The sequence below is a fragment of the Elephantulus edwardii genome, unplaced genomic scaffold (assembly GCF_000299155.1).
Source record: "Elephantulus edwardii isolate Elephantulus edwardi_28Jun2011 unplaced genomic scaffold, EleEdw1.0 scaffold00084, whole genome shotgun sequence".
NCBI classification, from domain to species: Eukaryota; Metazoa; Chordata; class Mammalia; order Macroscelidea; family Macroscelididae; genus Elephantulus; species Elephantulus edwardii.
Genome location: NW_006399834.1, coordinates 11,064,697 through 11,077,284, shown reverse-complemented (window position 1 = coordinate 11,077,284; position 12,588 = coordinate 11,064,697). Strand labels below are relative to the sequence as shown.

Sequence of the window (12,588 nt, the reverse complement as noted above, 5' to 3'; positions counted from 1 at the left end):
ATCACAAAAGAAACTGAACAGGTCATAAAAAGACTTCCTCATAAGAAATCAGATGGCTTCACAGCTGAATTTTACCAAACATTAGAGGAGATCTATCACTAATTCTACTTAAAGTATTTAAAAAAAAAAAAAAACCAGAAAAAGAAGGAACACTCCCTAAGTCATTTGATGAAGCAAGTAAAACCACGCAAAGATATTACCAAGAAAGAAAACTACAGAATATCTCTCATGAATACAAATGCAAAAATCCTTAACAAAAACCTAGCCAACAGAATACAAAAGCACATCAAAAAAAATAATTCATCATGACCAAGTGGGATTCATAAGACGTATGGAAGGATTGTTCAACATAAGAAAAACAATCAGTGTACTTTACCACCTTACCAAAGCAAATAACAGGAACCACATGATCCTAGCTACTGATGCAGAAAAGGCATCTGACAAAATGCAACACCCCTTCCTGATAATGACACTCAGCAGTTTCCTAACATTGTGAAAAGCATATACGCAAAACCAAAAGCCAGTATCATTTTTAATGACAAAAGACAAAAGGCATTTTCCTTGCAAACAAGGACCAGACAAGGATGCCCACTTCTATTCAATATTGCATTACAAGTACTTGCTAAGGCAATACAATAAGAGAAGGAAATAAAAGGCATCTAGATCAGCAAAAAGATGGTTAAACTATCACTATACACAGATGATATGATAGAGCACACTGAAAGCCCCAAGGAGTTAAAAAAAAAAAAAAAAAAAACCCACACCTGTTAGAGCTAGTAGGCCAATTTAGTATATTGGCCGGATGTAAGATCAATATTCAAAAATCAGTGGGATTCCTCTACAGTAACAAAGAGAACTCAGAGAAGGAAACCAAGAAAGCGATACCATTTACAATAGTCAAACACAAACTGAGATACTTGGAAGTGAACCTAACTAGAGACACAAATGACCTGTACAAAGAAATCTACAGAATATTTCTGAGAGAAACAATAAAATACCTAAATGAATGGAAAAACACATTGTTCATGGATAGGAAAACTCAATATTGTGAAAATGACAATCATACCAAAAGCAATCTACATATTCAATGCAATCTCAATCCAGATGCCAAATTCATTTTCAAGGAGATCTACAGAGAAACTGTCAAGTTTATATGGAGAGGAAAGAGACCCTGAATAAAAAAAAAATCCTTCTGGGAAAAAAAAGATGTTGAAAGCATTGTACTCCCTGACCTAAAAACTTACTACACAACTGCAGTAATCAAAACAACACAATACTGGTACAAGGACAGGCACACAGAACAATGGAACAAAATTGAGAGCCCAGAAATAGACCCAGATATATGTGGTCAGCTAATACTTGACAAGGAAATAAAACCTATCAAATAGGGAAATACCAACCTCTTCAATAAATGGTGCTGGCATAACAGGACCTGCAGAAAGCTGAAATAAGATCTTATACATAGTAAAGTGGTCGAGGTGGGGAGGGGAAACTATATAACAATGTAAGAACATTTTTCCCCGAAGGAAAAAACTGGGGGGAAGGGGCAGAGAGGAAAATATGCAACAATGAATGAGTGAAAATCCAGGTTCTTTATAAGCTTTTGTTAAAATCTCAGTTTAAAAAAAAAAAAGAGGAAAAAAAAACTGCGAAAAAAAAAAATAATAGATGAATGGGACCTTCCAAGAACCAAATCCCATACACATCAGAAAAACTTCTCCAACAGGGTAAAACTGAAAGCCACAGACTGGGGAAAAAATATGGTAGGGACTTATATCTAGAATTTATAGAATACTTAAGCATCACAACAAAGTAAAGGTAAACAACTCAATAGCAAAATGAGCACAGGATATGAAAAGATATTTCACCAAAGAAGACATACATATGGTTAACAAACACATGAAGAAATGTTCAAAATCCCTATCTTTAAGACAGATTCAAATCAAAACAACTATGAGATATCATCTCACTCCAGTTACAAAAGCAAAATTCAACAGAGCAGCAAACAAATGCTAGCAAGGTTTTGGAGAAACTGAAACCCTTACTCACTGTTGGTGGCAGTGTAGAATAGTACAACCACTCTGGAAGGCAGTATGGTGCTTTCTCAGAAAGTTGTAAATAGAAATATCAATTGACCCAGCAATTCCACTACTGGGAATATACCCTAACAAAACTGGAACTGTCACCCAAACAGATATATACACACCCATGTTTATTGCAGCATTATTCACAATAGCAAAGAGATGGAAAACACCCAAGTGCCCATCAACAAACAAATGGATAGGGAAGCTGTGTTATATTCAAACAATGGAATGCTATGCAGCACTGAAAAACCAGAAACTCATATTTTCTAAAATGGCTGCCCCTGGAAGACAATAAGCTGAGTGAAATATCTCAGTCACAAAAAGACACATACTGCAAAATACCACTGTTATAAAATAGGACTGAAATAGGTGATGGGGAGAAACTAAGAAAAGAGGTAATAAATAATGTATACTGCATTGAAATCAATGCGGAATAGAACTGCTTAAAAGGAATATTAGGTATTATTTGTATGACAACAATTCAAAGTAAGAGCAGCATAGTAAAGTGGACTGGGGCAGTGAGGGGTTGGGAGGGATTGTATAACAATGAAAAAAAAATTGTAAAGAGAAAAGTGAAATGAAGAGGGTGGGCAGGGAGGAAAATGTCTAACAATGAATGAATGGAAATCCAAGTTCCCTATAAACTTTCATTAAAATCTCAAAAAAAAGAAAAAGAAATTTTGATCCCTTTAAAATTATTTTTACCATTAACAAAAGAATTTAGTGTAAAATGTTGTTGTTGTTGTTGTTGTTGTTAAGTACCATCGAGTTGTAGACAACTCATAGCAACCATATGAACTAAAGATCTTAACACTTGTATAACTTTTATCATTTCTCCAAGTTCATAGAATTTCCAGAGCCAAGCTATTTCGGTAATGGATGCCACTCCTGCTTCCAAGTTTGTTTTAATTGGGAGCTCCACCTCCCCCATGGGTAACCATTATCACAGTAGACACATCAGTGTCCGTGTTTGGCATCACAGCAACCATTGTTAATGGAACTATTATGAAATAAATGCAGGTCTAAAAAGAAACAAACAGTACATAGAGACACAGTACCAGGAGCATCTCTTTGAAAGGGCCAGATGGGATGAGATAACACAGCCTTTCACCAGCCCAGAGCAGAAATCAGATAGAGTCTCCACCAACCACAAGAAGTTTTTTTATTCATTACTGACTCACAGATTCACAGTTAAGATGCCAATAATGGTGTTTATTAGAGAATGAAGTTGGAAAGTGGGGAAGTCAAAGAATTTCTCACAATACAAGTCCAGTTTCCAAGGCACAATTTCTCAATTAGTTCAGCCTATGGTTTCAGTTCAGCAGTCAAATCTAAATCATTCAGCAAGGTTTGCTTCCCAGCAAACAAGCTTTTAACAAGTTATAAGTCAGCTTCTCCTTCAAGCATCCAGCAAGAAAAGCCAAACCTCTAACTATGGCCAGCACATATGCAAGTAACCTCAGGTAACACCATGCCACTAGTTGTCCACAGCAATGTTACAGTATCTCCACCACCAGGGTCTCACACTCATTTGAGTCTTGCTTCCACAAGTCTTTCTTGTCTCAAGTCTTCTTTTTTAAGTCTACTTTTTATAATTTTTAAGAAAAATTTTTATTTTAATTGTGATTTTAATAAAAAATTGCTTGTGGATTAAGAAATATTTGAAATTAGGATATTTTTAACACTTTAGCAATATAAGCATTTACTACAACTATTGTCTACAGCTACTAAAGGAGCTCTAGTGGTATAGGCCATAGCAAGATGCATTATTTGACATAAAGCCTGTCTATCTCAGAAGCCTCAAACTTACCAGTGGCTCTTGTTGAGATTTTCAACTTTAGAAATCCAATGAGGGGGGAAAAAAAGAAATGCCATGAGGGGTTGTTATGAGTCAGAACTGACTCAAGAGCAGTGAGTGAGTGAGTGAGTGAATGAGGGATCTAGTAAAGTTGTTAATTATTATTCTAGAATTTCACTACATTGTTGTATCTTCTCTTGCAACTGCTAAAATAACTGAAAAAAAAATAGTAAACAATAAAAAAACAAGTATTTTCATTCCTTTTTTATTCTCTTATCTAGATCAACACTGGTTTGATAATAACTCCAAAGGATCTGATCCCAGATCTCAAACTAAAAATACCTACATTAGGAGGAATCACTGAAAAGAAAAAACATTTGTAGAAGACCATGCATGCTGCCAAGAAGTAAGCCCCTGGCAACAAGACAAAACTGATGAGTGAGCTAGTTGGACCTTATACATCTGCTCCAACATTTGATGCAGCAGCAATACACTTTACATATACACAAATGACTAATATATACAGCATTATCATGTAACAGTAGTGGAAGCATTTATGGCATTTTTAGAATTCTTCTGATACTCAAAGTACAAAATTGGTAAGCATATGTATTGGGTAATCTGAATACTTTCCCAAGGAGTGGTTAGTTACTGATTAACCTAAATTTAATCCCAAGGTTTGCATACATCAAATTACATAAAATGTAAGGAAATAGCATGAAGAAATGTCGGCAGATGCAAAAAAGTGATCAGGTAGAGAGGTTCAAGAGTTCGCAAGAGATGAAAATATAAGTATACATAGTACTTTTTTTCTTAGAATATTCTCCCCACATTCATTCTCCCCACTCCTTCAGCATCTGAAGGATTCCTCTACTCTTATTTTAAAACCTAAGTATACAAGAAGATGGGGAAATATACAAGCTCATATAAATGATATAATGAATGAATCTATTAATACAGAACCTGGAATATTGTGAGTATATCACCAGGCACATTTGACTTTGTGTATCACAACATATTGTGGCTAATCTTGATTGTGCTCATGCAAAACTTATACTTAGACCAGGAAGTAGCCACCAAAACAGAAAAAGAAAGCACTACATGGTTTAAATCAGGAAAGGAGTGAATCAGGGATGCATCCTGTCTCCATCTCTTTTCAACCTATATGCAGAACAAATCATTCAGGTGGTCAGAATTTATGAGGAAGAACGTGGCATCAGGATTGAAGGAAGATTCATCAACAACCTGCATTATGTAGATGACATACTTTGCTTGCAGAAACCAAGGAAGACCTGAAGTGTTTGTTGCATGAGGTCAAGGACTGGAGCCTTCAAATAGATTGAAGCTCAACAGGAAGAAAACAAAGATTCTCACCACTGGACCAATTGGCAGCACCATGATAGATGGAGTAGAGATTGAGATTATTAACAATTTCACTTTGCTCAGTTGCACAATCAACACAGTTGGCACCAGCAGTCAGGAAACCTAAAGATAAATTGCATTCAGCACTCTACAGTGCTGAAAAACAATGATGTCAGTCTAGAGACTGCGATGCACCTGAATCAGGCCACAATCTTCTCAATTACTTCCTATGAATCAGAGCCTGACAGTGACTAAGGGTGACAGAAGAAGAAATGCCTTTGAGTTGTGATGTTGGACAAGAATACTGAACATATCATGGACTGCCAAGAGAACAAAGAGGTCTACCCTTAAGAAGATGAAACCAAGTTGCTCTTAGGAGGCAAGGATTTTCAAGCTCTATCTCAAATACTTTGGTCATATTGCTAGGTGGGAGCAGTCCCTGAAAAAGGACCTCACACTTCAAAGGGCCAAGGGTAGTACAGAAGAGGAAAACGCTGGATGCAACATATTGACATAGTACCTTGGGTGACAGGGATAGGCATTTCTAAGACAGTGAATACTTAAAAAATAAGTCATTTAATCAAGTCCAAGGAGCTGGCATGTGTCTCTAATTCTAAGGTCCATGCTATTTATCACTACTTATAAAGGAAAGACAGTATAGCTCTTTTCTTTACACAATTAGACCAAAAGGCAACATTATGATAAATGGAGAAAAGATGGATGCTATTAGTTATTTCACTTTATCTGCATCCATAATCAATACACATGAAAGCACTAGATAAGAAAATTAGAAGCTAATATTCAAAGCACTATGAAATATTTTCTAAATATTCTTTTTTAGAATTGTTGCCGTTGTTAGATGCCTCTGAATTGACTACAACACACAGCAACCCAATGAACAATAAATTCAAACCTTACCTTATCCTGTGCTATCCAAATCACCTCTAATATAATTGAGCTTATCTGGTGGCCTAGTGATAGGCAACTGCACTGCAATCATGGAGGAAATCATGGGGAAAAGACAGGCAATCTCCTCCTGTCCTATTAACTGCCTCTGAAAACTCGCCAGAGGGTCAGCTATGGGTTGGTTCTGACTCAACAGTACACAACACCACTAGTCACAGACACAATGTCATTCTACTTTATTGAAAATCTTTTTATTTTGCTGATCCTCTACCTTCCCATGCATGAAGTCTTTTTCCAAGGACTGCATTTAAGAATTAGGTAAATGTCTACAACCAGAAGATAAAATAGATTAATGGGACCTTCTAAGAATCAAATCCCTATGCACATCCAAAAACTTCTCCAACAGGATAAAAAGGGAAACTACACACTGGGAAAAAGTATTTGGGAATGACATGTCAGATAAGGAACTTATATCTAGAATTTATAAAATACTTGACTACCACAAAATAAAGGTAAACAATCCAATTGAAAAATGGGCACAGGATATGAACAGACACTCACCATAGAAGACATTCAGATGGCCAGCAAACCCATGAAGAAATGTTCAAAATCCCTAGCTCTAAGAGAGATGCAAATTAAAACAACTATGAGATGTCATCTCACCCCAGTCAGAATAGCAAATTTAACAGAACAGCAAGCAACAAATGCTGGCGAGGTTGTGGAGAAACTGGAACCCTTATTCATGGTTGGTGGAAGTGTAAAATGGTGGAACCACTGTGGAAGGCGGTATGGCGCTTTCTCAAAAACTTACAAATAGAGATACCATTTGACCCAGAAATTCCACTACTGTGAATATACTCCAAAGAGACCATAACTGCCACCTAAGCAGATATACGCACACCCATGTTTATTGTGGCTTTGTTCACAATAGCAAGGAGTCGGAAAAACCTAAGTGCCCATCAACAAATGAATGGATACGGAAGCACAATGGAATACTATGCTGCATGGAAAACAAGAAACTCATGCAATATTATTCAAACTGGGTGACCCTGGAGGACATTATGCTGAGTGAAATGATCTCAGTCACAAAAGGACAAGTACTGCATGGTGCCACTGCAAAACAGGACTGATGTCGGGGTTGGGGGGAGACTGAGAAAGATGGGATAAATAATGTATACTGCACTGAAACAGATAAGGGAGAAAACTATTTAAAAGGAATATGTAAGTAGGTATTTATGTCATGACAGGAGTCCAGAATGAAGGCTCCACGGTGGAGGGGACCTGGGGGGAGGGATTGTAAAACAATGAAAGAATTTTTCTTTTACTTTTCAAAGAGATGAGTGTACTGAGGGGGAGGGGTGGGCAGGGGGAAAAAGTGCAATAATGAATGAATGGAAATCCAAGGCCTCTGTAAATTTTCATTAAAATTAGTTTAAAAAAATGACAAAAAAAATTAGGTACACCTTAGATATTGTTTATTTTTTTTAATATTGGTTTACATACAAAGTTCATAAAGTTTGTATACACTGCTTTTCACACTGGAAAAAAACTTAGGTAGATGAAAAATTAAACACAAAAATAATAAACTAAAAAATTTACACTAGAACTTTAATATAATTTGACTATAAAAGACAAAAAAATAGAGATTAAAACACTTCTAATAAATGGCCATGTAGTAAATAGAAATAGTAGATATTTTAGTATCATATAGGCAATCAGATCTCTATGGCAATTATTCACCCTTGTCCTAAAAACAAAGCAACCAGAAACAATATGTAAATTAATTAGCACAGTTGTAGTCCAATAAAACTTTAATTACAAAAAAGGATGCTGGGCTGAATTTGGGTCATATGAACTGGAGAATAAACTTTATAATTACCAAATTATTCAATCACTATACAAAGTAATTGTGATAGAATTAAGTAATTTCGATAGAATTAATCATCCCATTTAGTGTCACATTAGTAAAAGTTTTTCTCTTTATCCTTAACTGATTAATTTTTAAAAATAATGAAAAGCATACTCTTCAGGCTGTCTAGATAGAACTAAGCATATATCAGTTATATTTTAAATATGAGTAAAACGAGCATCCATTAACAGAATGTACATTAACTAAAGTTAATTTTATTTAGCATTGGCATAACTACTTGACCAGTAAAATTACCATAGTTACAAAATTTAGCTTACACAGATTTCCAAGTATAAAATTCGAAGTTTCAAAGGTGTCAAATAAACTTTTTTCAACATCTACTCCACTACTTGTAAGTAAGCTCATATTCTGTGTGTATAAATAGTATTTCAATTAAAATTTCCAAATAGTTTTATACTTCAGAGAAATAAATGAGCAAGGTATACGGTTATAAGTAAATGTAGGCAGTTGGGTGTCTAACAAACCAAGTTTTATGACTCCTTTTATCCTTACGCTTCCTAAAATAATTATCCTTAGTCAAGAAACCTACAATTAGAGGTTTATATTTTTTTAATCTTTAATTCTTAAAAGAATAATCACTATACAAGTCTCACCAAACACACAGGCGATAAATTATTATTGTTAGCAAAAATAACTGTAAAGTTATTATAATAAAGTATTAATAATGTTTTTAATGTCACCATAAACTTAACCTAACAGTTTAGCACTCAACATACTCTTTTTCTAACTTTCTTGCAACACTTATGACCTAATGTTGATGCTACTGTGTATCCTCAAGTAGAGACAGACCCATAGCTGACCAGTGGGTTTTCAGAGGCAGTAAATCACACAGAGGAGACCACCCATCTTTTCCCTGTGAAGAACAGCTGGTGGATTTGAACCATGTATTATTGCATTTTGGGATGGGTGTACACCAGGGATGTGTCCTATTTCCATATCTTTTCAATCTATATGCAGAACAGATTATCCAGGAGGCTGGACTGTATAGGACAAATGTGGCATCAGGATTGAAGGAAGATTCATCAACAATATGCGTTATGCAGATGACACAACCCTACTTGCTGAAACTGAGGTCGAACTGATGCTGCAAAAGGTCAAGGACTGAAGCCTTCAACATGGATTGAGGCTCAATATCAAGAAAGCAAAGATTCTCATCACTGAAGAGCAACAATGTCAGTCTGGAGACTAAGGTGTGCCTGATACAGGCCATGGTCTTTGCACTCACTTGCTATGTGTCAGAGAGCTGGAAAATAATTGGGATTATAGAAGGAGAATTGATGCCTTTGAGCTGTGGTATTGGAGTATTGAATATACCACTGAATATACCATGCTAAGAAAACAAACAGGGAGATGGTCTTCACAGAATGCTGTGGTCTCCTCCTTCAACAGTCTTTGAATGGAACCTGGCACTTGCCTGTGTCTCCCCCACTGGTCATTTCCAGCCAGTCCCCTGCCACCTTCTCACATCAGCACCCCCGGACGCCCCTAGGTCCTCACCTCTGCTTCAGTGTAGTGCAGCTGCCACCTCTCTGCCACTGCCATCATGACTGCGTCCCTTTCACAGGCGTGGCCAAACTACAACCAGGACTTGGAGGCCACCATCAACTGCCAGATAAACCTGGAGCTCTACACCTCCTATGTCTACCTGTCCATGTCTTACTACTTCTATCATTATGATGTGGCTTTGAAGAATTTTGCCAAATATTTTCTCCACCAATCCCACGAGGAGAGGGAACACGCTAAGAAACTGATGAAACTGCAGAACCAGCGAGGCGGCTGCATATTTCTTCAGGACATTAAGAAACCTCACCGGGAAGTGTACCGGGAGAGTACACTTGGAAAAAAGTGTGAATCAGTCCCTACTGGAACTGCACAAACTGGCCACTGACAAGAACGACCCTCATTTGTGTGACTTCATTGACACACATTAGCTGGATGAGCAGGTGAAATCCATCAAACAACTGGGTGACTATGTAAGCAACTTGTGCAAGATGGGTGCCCCAGACTCGGGCCTGGCCAAGTACCTCTTTGACAAGCACACTCTGGGAGACAGTGATGGCGAGAGCTGAGCGAAGCTTTAGTCCAGCTTCCCCACAGCCACAGGGGTGACTCCGTGGTCACTACCAGGCCACCTGCACGTCTTGTTTATTTTACTTTTTCTGTAAAGTGTACCAAAATACCCACTTAAGTTCTTTCATTTGTACCATTCCTTCAGATAGTCATTTGGTACCCAGCTGTTGTGTTGGAGATCTTGGTGGGCCAGAAGTCTATCTAAGCCATCTTGGCTAAATTCTTTAATCACCACAGTGTTTGATTCAGTCACATTTAATAAAATGAAACTTACAAGAAAAAAATAAAAAAGAGAATGAACAGGTTCATGCTGGAGAGGGTTAAACCGGGCTGCTCCTAGGAGGCAAGGATTCTGCAGCTTTGTCTAACATACTTTAGACATGTTGCAAGGCGGGATCAGTCCTTGGAGAGGGATGTCACGCTTGGGAGCGTGGAGGAACAGTGTAGGAAACGAAGACCCTCTATAACGTACGGTGATTCAATGACTGGGGTAATTGGGGTGAGTGTGTCGGAGAAAGTGAGATTGGCACAGGAGAGAGCAGGTTTCGGGGCTATTGTACATGAGTTTGCTATGAGTCACAAGTGATTCGACAACACATAAGAGAAACAACAATTATGACATTGGCCATGAAATTCCTTACGCACGATAGCCTAGTAGATGACATAAAACAGATCAAATGCCCAAGATACCATTTCTAATTTTTTGTTTCTTTGTAATTTATAATACATTGTAAAATCTGTAAAAGGTGGTAGAATTACTGAGTGATTATATTGCTTCATTACTACTGCATGAAAGCTACAATTTTAAAACCTTTAAGTCCTATTTCATTTTGTATGTTGGATTTCAAAGACACCAATATCAGTCCTGAAACTGCTTTGTTCTTCCAACAGAATTTATACTAAAGAAGATGTAAGGCTTTATGACATGTTCCTTTTATCCATGTTTGCTTCTAATAGAAACCATCAAAACAACATCTTAGAGCTGTCTTATCCAATTACTTGTAAGTAAACATCCATTTAAGACCTACTTAAAGGTTGTCCTATCAATAGACATATTCAGTTAAGACTCCCATGGGACCCTGTATATTACATTCAAGTTCATTTTGGATATGCAAATGATATTTATTCTATTTAGACTTAATTTAAGGCTCTTCTTTTTTGTCTCTTGCCTTAGATTTAAGTCAAACTACCAGTCAGAAAAATTTCAATAAAGTTCTTGAGTAGATACTTTTTCTCTTTTAGAAAATGTGTTATTACCTTTTCATACAAACTTGAGGATTAGTTTTCCTATCTCTGCAAATAAGACTGTTGGAATTTTTTTTCTTTTAAAAATTTATTTTTTGAAGTAGTATGCACAACCAAATATACATGCATCCACAAGTTCTACATGCCAAATTAAATGACATTTGTTACACATACTTCACACTGTATCTCCATGTTCATTATTTCTACCCATGCTGTTTTATGACAATTTTTATATTTATTTTTTTATTATTAATTTCAGTGAAAATTTACAGAGACTTTGGATTTCCATTCATTCATTGTTGCGGCTGTTGGAATTTTGTTTGGGACTGTATTAAATTTATTGATTGTTGTTTGTAGTACTAGCATCTTAAAATACTAAATCTTCCAGAACATAAACATGGAAAATCTTTTCATTTATTTAAATCTTTAACCTCCTTCAGGAAGCTCCAGTGGCCTCATGGTAAGGAGCTGTGTTGTCAATCTAATTCACCAGCTGGTGCATGGAAAAAGGATAGGCAATCTCCTATGTAATTTACTTCATTTGAAAACCTGCTGGAGGGTCAGCTCTGAGTCAGTTCCAACTCAGTGGAACTCAATAACAACAATATATATTCAGCAGTATTTTTATTTTCATCACATAAGTCCTTCATGTCTCTGGATAGGTTTCTTTTTAGGTATTTTTATTCTCTTAGATGTTACTGTCAATGGAATTATTTTAATAATTTCCCTTTTTGATCTTTCATTTCTTGTGAAGCTTAACTGATTTTTGTTTGTTGACCTTGTACTTTTGTACCTTGTACTTTGCTAAATTCTTCTATTAGCTCCAAAAATTTCCTAGTGGACTTTTAGGGATTTTTTTTTTTTGTACATACAGGATCATACCACATGTAAAGAGATAATGTTACTTCTTCTTTTCTGTTCTAGTTAATTTTTGGTAACCATGCAACAAGCTATGAACTATGCCACCAAAACTCCTGTTAACTGGATGATTTTCTGTTTGTCTATTACCCTGATGAAGTATTCTAATATAATAGTAAGTAGAGGGGTGAGAATGGGTTGTTGTTACGTGCCATTGAGTCACTTACAACTCATAGCGACCCCATGTACCACAGCCCTAAACTCTGCTCTGTTCTGTGCCAGTTGCACTGTTTCTGACATTTCTGACACTCCCATCCCGATTACCCCAGTCACTG

The 12,588-nt window shown here is 36.6% G+C and overlaps 1 protein-coding gene and 1 pseudogene across 1 annotated transcript in view; one reads left to right on the top strand and one right to left on the bottom strand.

Annotated features, from left to right (window-relative positions):
• LOC102848407 (iron-sulfur protein NUBPL-like) overlaps positions 1-12,588 on the bottom strand; it is a 279,757-nt gene that overhangs the window by 236,755 nt on the left and 30,414 nt on the right. The window lies entirely within an intron of this gene.
• LOC102857014 lies at positions 9,624-10,149 on the top strand (annotated as a pseudogene).